The 9,594-nt window shown below is 43.9% G+C and overlaps 1 long non-coding RNA gene across 1 annotated transcript; it reads left to right on the top strand.

Moving 5' to 3' along the window:
- Positions 1 to 370: 370 nt before the first annotated feature.
- LOC139593286 (uncharacterized) lies at positions 371 to 5,878 on the top strand. The gene is made up of 2 exons (XR_011680240.1): positions 371 to 4,356; positions 4,509 to 5,878. It is a non-coding gene; the product is annotated as an uncharacterized lncRNA (long non-coding RNA).
- The last annotated feature ends 3,716 nt before the right edge of the window (positions 5,879 to 9,594 follow it).

Raw genomic sequence — 9,594 nt, forward strand, 5'->3', positions numbered from 1 at the left:
GGAGAGAAGCAGCTTGGTCAGAAAAAGTCTATCAGAGCTGAACACACCTTGTTATTAGAACTTAAAATACCTGGAACCAGTCTTTATAGTGACTTGAAAATTGGAATATCAGCTGCTGTCAGCCTGGGTTTGAGAGGCAGCCCTCCATGCTGTTTAGTTCCTTGTTTTTGCTGCCATTCTAATGACAGAGTGGCTGGAGCCACACAGCCACTGCCAGCCTTGTCCGATGAGCTTTTCTGTGCCATCCAGGCTGAGCCAGAGCTATGGAAAGAGCCTGGGGCTACTTACATAATGCAGTTATGTTGCTGTGACATTATCATTTTCAGCTATAATTTGATTTATTGCTCCTTTAAGCATTATCCTTTTCCTCTCCATACTACAAAGATAATAGCAGCTGCCCTCTTTCTTTCTGCTATTTTTTGTAGACATTGATACGTAGTTGTTTATGTTTCATCAGACTATTTAGTTGGAAAAGTTTAATTTTTGAAAAATAGATTTTATTTAACATTGAAAGCCACAAATACAGCAAGGAAAGGCATCTCTATAACTTCCTAGGGAAGATGCTTACTAATTACTACTTTTATCAAGTCCTCTAAGACTACAAATAGGACTGAAAACCTGCAGAATAATGATGAGGTTGCTGAACAATTCACCAATCCTGGAATTCTCAGTTGTTTCCAGAATAATACATTTGGCTGGTTTGAAGAGCTGGGTTGAGTGCCAGTGAATTTCATATGAGACCCTGAGCAAGCAAGTGATGTTAGGTAAGCTGTGCAAATTATTTAAAAGTTGCCTCAAGAGATCCTAGCACTAATTTAATAAAACAGGAGCAATGCAGGAATACATGTCAAAGCTGTAAATCATGCACAAGCAATGGAGAGATGAAATTACTCTGCCCACTTCAGCCAGTATCCGTGTAAATTATCAAAATCCTCAGGCACTCTTCCCAGCAGACCTTCAGGAGGAATCACAAGCTGCTGGCACATACCCAGATGCCAGTGGCACCTTGTGGCATTCATCTCCATCTTTCTGTGCCCACTCCTGTGCAGATGTGACCTCTGAGCTGGCCACTCTTGCCTTCCTGCACAGAGCAACAGCTGCTTCTGGTGCACAGCTGCCCTGGGGATGGTGCAGGCCTGAAATGGGTCACAGGAGCCACATGGTGCAAGTGCCTCTTTCTGTCATTTCACTGCAGGGAACCCCGGGTGACCCCCTCAGCTGTGCCAAGTGAGGCACTGTGAGTCACATCCCTGCTGCTTTTACAGGTTAAAGGGCTGGAATTTGGAGCAGCCTGGGAAAGTAAGGGCTGATGGAGGAGCAAGAGGCTGGAGGTTGAACACTGCAGTGGTTACTGGAAGGAGCACTTCCTGGCAGTGGTCTCCAGAGCAGCACTGGGGAGCATTCCAAGGCATCCTGTGCTGTTTGTGGGGAGCTGGGGACTCATAGGATGCTATTTGTAGACACCAGAGCCTGAAGTCTAATCCCACTGGTCATAAAGCTTGGGCTGCAGCCCAGAGATGGGTTTGCCTGGCTGGCAAGAGACACTGAAGAGTAGGATTCAAAACACTGATGTGAAGAGCAGGGATCTGGTTAAGAGACTGCCAGCAAGGGATGCTGGTGCTTGGTGAAAGAGGCAAAGAGGTCAAGTCCCAAATCCTCCACTGCTCTGCTGCATTTTAGCTATTAATGTAGTAGTTAAGAGTTGCACATGAAAGGAGAGGCTCATTTTCTGACAAACCTGGGTGAGTTCAGGCAGACACCTCTCACTCATGGCTGGGCTGCATGCTGGGCTGGGCAGGATTGCAGTGCAGCAGAAACCCTGAGAGAGCATCCCCCTCTCATCTTTGGTCTCTCCTGGGGCCTCTCTGGGATGACTGAAGTTTCCCATGGAGCACCAGAGGGCTTTCTAGCCCCCAGGGAAGCAAGACTGGCCTCCAGATAACTAATCAAGATACATGAATTAAAGAGAAGGAAAGAGACTTAGGAGGGAGTACAACTCTGTGTGTAACAGAACTCAGGTCTAAGATCACTGTCACCCTGGTCTTCATCTTCCTGACCAAGTGCTCTGGGACTCCTTGGGGCTCAGAGCTTGTCCTGAGATCAGCTTGGATGAGGAGAAGGCTTTGAACCAGAGTCCCTGTCCCAGGTGGGAAGATTTGAGCCCAATGAGCCGGAGGAGACTTTTAAACAGATGAGTCAGATCTGAGAGGGAAATGTCAGAAGTGGTCTGGGCTATAAGCAGGGTGCTGGGAAAGCCAGCCTAGATTAGAAAGCAGCTTTCTGCAGAGCTTTGCAATGCTGGAAGGAGATGTACTTTGTGTGATTAAACTGGGATGTCCCAAGGAATGTTGCTCTCCCCCTGCCCCTGTACTTCCCAAAGGGCTCACTGTGCTAGTGTTGGATCCTCCTCATTTCCAAGGCATGTTCTGGGTGTGTCACAGTACCATGGGCATACCAAGGTCTGAGGATGAGAAGTGGTGCCAATAGTTGAACACATTTAAATGGAAAAGAAAGTGGAAGAGCTGGATCTGTAGTGCTGAATAGAGTGAGGTGCTCCTCATCCTCACTGGAGATGAAGCCCCAGGTGTTGTGTAGAGGTGAAGTTTTTATTCCCTTGGACATGTAGAAAATTCTAGACTCTCTTTGAAAATGCAGAGTTGGAAACACAGGATATAAATTCCCACCCATGAGGTGGTCATCAATTGTGCTGTACAGTGAAGATATTAATTTGTTACCTCTTAGTTTTGGTTTCTTTGAAGGAGATCTACTTCAAGGTTAAGTGGGAAATAATGTAACAATTGCTACAGAAGGCAATATTTCCTTTCCATGTGGTAAATCCAACAAAATAGATTATGGGAATTATGCAACTTGCTGTCACCAAGGCATCTTAGATATTTTGTAAATGTTTCCATATGCCAGATCCTTTAGGTGGAACAAGCAAAAAACTTGATTTTACCTTTGCTCTGTGGGAAAAAAAAAACCTAATTACTAACAGATACATGATGCAAAGAAAAATATTTTATTTCTCTTAGAGACATTGTAATAATATCCAGACAGTAATAAACCAAGATTTAATTCTCCAGCTTTTAAAATTGTCTCATATGAGAGTAGGAAGATAGCTTCATAGTTAAACGTGGAACTCTAAGGGATGTGAATTGAATGGCAGGGTCTGCTGCAGGCTATCTCTGACCTCAGATAAGTAATTTAATCTCAGTGTTACTCCTGTTTGCCTGTAGAAAATGATGATAATATCCTCTTTTCATCAGTTCTCCCTTTGGTTTGCTTAGATTGCAATCTATTCAGGTCAAAGATTTAGCCTTATCTTGTTTATATGGACCAATTTCACTGAGGGCCTTGAGGATTGATCTACAGATAATTCTATTTTCTAATAGTGTTATCTGGAAAATATCTAAAATTAATCTATGAATCCAGTAAAATCACACTGAATAACAATTGCTCCTCAGATGCTTAAAACTTGTACTAAATTGCAGAATGGCAATATTATATCTAGATGACTGGAACAACAGCATAAATCTGCCATAGGAAGGTCCCCAGTGCTGGCACCGTCTGAATATTTTATGCTAAAGTGCTGTTCTTAATCTGAGATGGCTGGTATTTACATAATGTCATAAAAGCTTGTAAAGGAGAAAAAGTAAGTTCTGCAGAAGTCAGGCAGTAGCAATTCCCCTTATTACCAGTTGCAACAGATCTATTGGGCAAGAAAAAGTGCCTAAAGATAAGCACCAGTGAAAATTAAGACAGTAAATCTTTCTTTTCCATTAGCTTCTGAGGCAAAACTGAGGAGGAATGAGAACAACTTAAGAACAACATGCAAAATGAAAGTCTGGAGTGACTTGTGTGAATGCATTAGCTTTCCTCTCTAAAGAGAAGAATTGAAATTGTTCCATCTAGAGGCCTTGAGAAACTGGGAAGCACAGAATTAAGCAATGGTTAATGAAGATGTGAATAACAAAAAACATTCCATAAAGCTGTTCAGATAAATGACATCAAGGATCCAGACTTTGGTCCAAACCTCTGAATTCTGACTGCCCTGCTCATGGGAGCTGCCAGTTCCTCCTGGTGGGCTGAGTCCTTCCTCACCCGTCGGTATGGCTTTAGGTGTCCCTCCTGGGTGGCACAGAGGAGCTGGGACAAGGCTGCACAGTCTGTGCCTGAGTGCTTATCCAGGTGTTGGGTGACAGCATTTGAAACTCCTCTGGAGTCCCTGGCAATGGAGAGAATGATGTTTCCAGGCAGCCACCCACGTGTCCTGTTTCAGACTCTAACTCCGCGTTTCTCTTGCCTGACCGGGAAGGACCAACCGTGTCTGAAATAACTTCTCTTCCCCTCTGCAGGGTAAGTGTGGCACCAGTGGATACCCAGGGGCTAGACCAGCTCCAGGCTCTTCTGCTGTGACATTCAGGGCAGCACAAAGTCCAGGCTGTGGCTCGGGCTGGTGCCTGCCTTGACTGACTGCCTCAGTAATTCCTCCTTTGCTTTTCCTGCAGGAGCATCCCCAGCCTTCCACTCCTGCCATGGCCCAGGACTCCCTGTCTGTTTGTGGGAAAGGCAAGGGGGATCTGAGCTCTGGGAAACTGGGCTGAGTCCTGGACACTGTGAAAGCCCTGGTTTGGGTTTACATGGCAAATAAACCCTTATCTGCACTGGAAAGTTCTAGGCAGAAACATACACAGGGATGCAGGCTGAGACTTCATTGCTAGCTTTTCTCAGGAGTCCTTCCTCATATAGTGAAAGGAAGGGGAATTAGAAATAAATAAAATAATTTTAAAAAAAAGGAAGAAATCACAGAATGCTCTGAGTTGGGAGGGACCCACAAGGATCATCAAGACCAACTCCAAAGTGCATGGCCCATACAGGGATCAAACCCACAACCTTGGCATTATTAGCATTGTGTTCTGAACAGCAGAGCTAATCTCATATAATGATTCATATGGATAATATAAGTCATAATATAAGCCATATAGTCATATATGACTATAATGGGTAAATCTGCCCAGTCTCTGCTTTCCCTTCCTTTCAGATGTGGTCTTTTTCCAAGGCAATATACATTATAATAATGTCTAATCTCAAAATTCTTGCTTTATCTCAGATAGAAGTGAGTGTTCCAGTCTTGCTGCCTTTTGACCACTTGCAAAAACTTCAGTTCCTCTGTGACATGCTTGCTCAGGAGAGGTCCCAGTAGTGACATCCTGGGCTGGAGGTGGTGTTTCTTAAAACCTTCACTGCTTTTAACAAGGACTACTGCCTCCTTGCTTGTGTAAGGACACATCTCTGTGGGCAGAGTCACAAGAGAGGGGTCTAAGGTGGAGAGAACTTCAAAGTTTCAAACTGCACACTTCACTGAAATATATCATTCAGTTATGAGAATTGTGTACAAATTCTTGTTGCATTGTATAATTTCTGCAGATGATCTCCTGTAGTTCATCACTGAATGTCTTAATTATTTTTCTTAATTAAAAAACAAACAAACAAAACCCCCTTTTTTGGTTCTCTCACTTTCCTAGAGTTTGTCAATTGTTTGTAATTTGACTTAGATATCATGTTCCCCGTTTCTTGCTGGATGGAACATGCCTGAGTTGGGAATCGTGCAAATGGGAATGTGAACAATTCTTGTTTCAGGGTGTAAGATTAAATGGAATAACACCCAATTTCTTCACATGTGGCAATGCTTGGTGTGCCTAATGGCTATAGATTTATACCTATGGTCCTACAGCTGATGTCCTGCTGCTCCCAGCACCAGTTTAATCATCTTAAATGCTCTTGGTTGCCCACAGTGGTTTGGAGAGGCTGTAAAACAGCATAAAACCTACAAAGACTGAGCCTTCCTAAGGAAAATAAACATGTACTCTTCAATTTATGTGACAGCTAATGTTTTTTCTACTTTGTCTCCTGTTTTTTTCAAGAGCCAGAAACCTTACATTTTTCCCTGAATAGCCTCTAATGAATGCACCTTACATCTCTTCTTCATCTAGTATCTACACATGAGCTCTGTTTTTCATGTCAACAACTGAGCTTCTCATTCATGTCATGTGTAAACACATGCAGCTTGAATCTCTGGTGTTTTCATCAGCAGCTTACACTACACTGTGCCCTTTCCTAATATCCTTAATCTGGGCTTCTGGAAAATAAAATAGTGACCTACTTTATTTTCTGCCTTCAGAGGAAAAACAAAGTGCATGTGGTGGAGCAGCAGCTGCTGCTTCCTGCCAGGGAGTGAAGAGCTGTAGTGCCCCTGATCCAGAGCTTTGCTGAATTCCTGTTCTCACATCCTCCTCTCCCTGCCCCCTGAGTGTGGGCATTGGCTGCAATCTTATCTCTGCTGCTCGGGGGCCATCACTCAGGTCTGGACAAACCAGAAGGGATTGCTTCCACATGAGGATGGGTTAATCACAGGGAAAGTGGACTCATGGCCTGCAGTCCCTCTCTGCAGTGATGACTCCTGCTCACAAAGCTGGAAACATGCCCACAGCTCATGAATGTGTGCTGTGTATCGTGCTCCTGCTCTCTGACCTCTGCCTGTGCCACCAGTTATTTGGAAAACACTGGAATAGGGACCAGTGCACTGCTTTCACTTTGCAATATGGGGGGAGGGGGCCTCTTTCACGTGGTTTCCTGCCTCCCTTTCTGCAGTGGGTGATGGTGTCAGTGTTGACTCATCACCTGCTTGCTTCACAGACCTCTTCCAGTGTCTCCAGAAGCTCCAGTGCCTCACAGGGCTGTCATACAGTGATGAAAGCTAGGCACCAAAATAGAAAATCAATAGTATGCAAGCAGTCTCCTCCCACATGTGCTTTTGAAAATCTCCCCCACAACCTTTTGCATCAACACTAACCAGATTTCAACTATAAATCTGCTGCACTTAATCTCTCTAAGTACCTCTCCAGCACTCGTCTCTCATCCCCAACTTAAGCTCCCTTATTGACAGATGCACACACACACAAACAACTTATTTTTCCCCCTCTCAATCCTCCATTGTTCAAAACCAACACAAGACAACAGCTCTGGCAAGGCTGTGTCTGTCCTGTTTGCACTCAACCTAGTGACCAGTTCAAAATGGGAGGAGGGAGCTTTGCTCTGGCCTGGCTTTTGTGGAGCTCATTGTGAGACGCAGCCAGTCAACCCCTGGTCTCAGATTTGGGGACTTCTGTGCCCATCTCCAGGTTTCCTGCAAAGCCACAGCATATTATCTGCACAATTGCACAGTAGTGGCTGGATGTTTTACCCTTGGCTGGCTTCCATGCTGTCTTCAAGTTATTGTTCCAAAACTGCCTGATGCAACATCAAAGCAGCAGCCCAGACAAAGCACATTCAGGCTGGGAGCTGGGGTGGAAAGAGGGAAACTGCAGCAGAGCAGTCATGCAGGCTGGTTTTACTTTGGCATCAGTGGGAGTGAATGGCAGGCAGGAGAGCTGCTGGTGAAAGAAATTTTATTGGTGGAATAAATTTTATAGGTGGGAGCTAGGCTAGAGGGAAAATGCAACCCATCCCAGAATGCTAGTTTGGTTTTTTTGGGGGTTTGGTTTGTTTTGGTTTTTTGTTTATTTGTTTGTTTTGCATTTTTTGGTACATATTGATTGGAAGTGTTGGAATACTTGGGCTAGGGCAACAGCATGAAGAGTTAACATAGTGTCTGAGATAAACATTGGCTTTTTCTTGTAGCAAAAAGAGATGACTAAGCTGAGAATTCTAACAAGAGCTGATCTCCATTTCAGATCTTGTTTAAGAGATTAATTATGGAATATTGTAGACCTAATTAAACATGAAATCAAGGGCAAATAGGCATAGCCTTACACCAACTAACAGAAATACCAAAATTCTGCTGAAACAGACTGAATTTCTGTACTTGGAAAGCAAGAAACTGCCACAGCCTCTTACAGTTCTCAGATAAAAACAATAACAGCAAGAAAAAAGGTCTTGATACATTAATTGACAAATTTTATATTGAAGAAAGACTGATGACTTTCTACAAGCACAATTGCAGTAAGTTTTGTAGGTACTAGGTGGTCTACTGCTAATTATTTTCCACTTTCATAGCATCATAAATTTAGGGAATCTAAATTAACATTAAAATATTATTTCATCGTATTACTAATCTGTTGAATAGCTGGAGAAACAGAATCCTAATTACTAAAATGATGTGCCTGTGTTCTCCTACAAAACTGGTGAAAGGAAAAGCAATGTAAATTGAGAGTCCTGACATTAAGCGGTTGTGTCAAGATTTAAGGATTTGAGGAATTTATTTGTAAACATACCAAAAAAACCCACCCTGGAGGAAGTGCAATCACAAATTTAACTAATTGAGACAAATAATTCTAGGTTGCTCTAGTCAGCTGGCAGCTCCTGGGTTTGAGGATTCATTTTTCACTGAATTCTTGTGAATCCCTTGTGGTCTGTCCAAGTCTTTGTCACTTAGAAAAACTAGCAATTCTGGTTTTTGGAGTTTTTTGAAATTAAATTGTCTGTCACAAACACAATCAGTTTGACTCTCTGAATTCTACAGTTACTCAAATCACACATGTCCATTGAATCAAGGTCCCTTTAAGAAGGGAGGTGCACAAATCAGTGAATCTGTGTGTGTCACACGTGAGCTATTTCTTTCCAGGGGGGCACTGATGCCCTCCTCAGCACCAGGGAATGCTGGCATGGCTGCCTTTGCAGCGAGGACATGGTGGTGCTGGGGGCTTTTCTGTGAGTGTGTGCTGGCTTTGGCTGCAGACATCCTGGCTCCTCTCCTTTGAGTGGCACCAGGTGTGGGATCTCAGCACATCGTTCCCGATGTCCAGAGATGCCAGGAGAACCCTTGGGGGTCTCGAAAACCCTGGAATGTTGCCAAGAGTGCTTGGTGGCTTGATTTTGATCCATCCACAGAAGTAACAAGAGTCTGAGGACAAGAGAATCACTTTAGAGTGAAAGGTGTAAAAGAGACACATTTAGAGGGTGAGATATAGACTTTAAGGTTTTTGGTACAGGGGGGTTATGGAGACAAGATGGAGAGATCGGGGCGTGTCTTGTCCTTCTTCTTTCTTCTTCTTGTCCTCCATCTCCTGTGATGATGTTGGCACTTAGAGATTGGTTTCTGGTGAAGGTGCACTTGCTAACATGGGCGAAAAGCATTGGGAAATAAAGGTAAATATTGTATACGTAGGTTTTAGTATAAAAAGACATGACCGCCCCGTGGGTGGTCAGAGAGTGCCTGTGACTGCCTGCAGATCAGACCTCTGTTGGGCAGACAGAAAATTTTGTAGATAAGAAATAATAAACAACCTGAAGACCGAAAAACTGAAGAGTCCAGACTCGTCCTTTGCATCGCGCCCACCAAAGAACCACTCTACCCGTGTCGGGGCAGAGACAGACAGCCGGACCCGACAACCAGGGACATCTTGGGATGCAGCCTTGCAGAGTGGATGTTTTGGCCTCTCTTTTGGCTTTCCAGTCTCTCTGTTTTGCGTGCCTTTCATCAGGCCCAGCAAGAAGTCTAGTCAGACTTCTGCTGCACACCAGCTTGTTCTCCCCTGCCCTTCGTTTGTTACTCCTGATTTTTCCTTGCTCTTGTTTCTTTTTTAGAACTGTCCC

This window comes from Agelaius tricolor, unplaced genomic scaffold (genome assembly GCF_023055355.1).
Source record: "Agelaius tricolor isolate 1412-34295 unplaced genomic scaffold, bAgeTri1.0.p SCAF_9, whole genome shotgun sequence".
Classification (NCBI taxonomy): Eukaryota; Metazoa; Chordata; class Aves; order Passeriformes; family Icteridae; genus Agelaius; species Agelaius tricolor.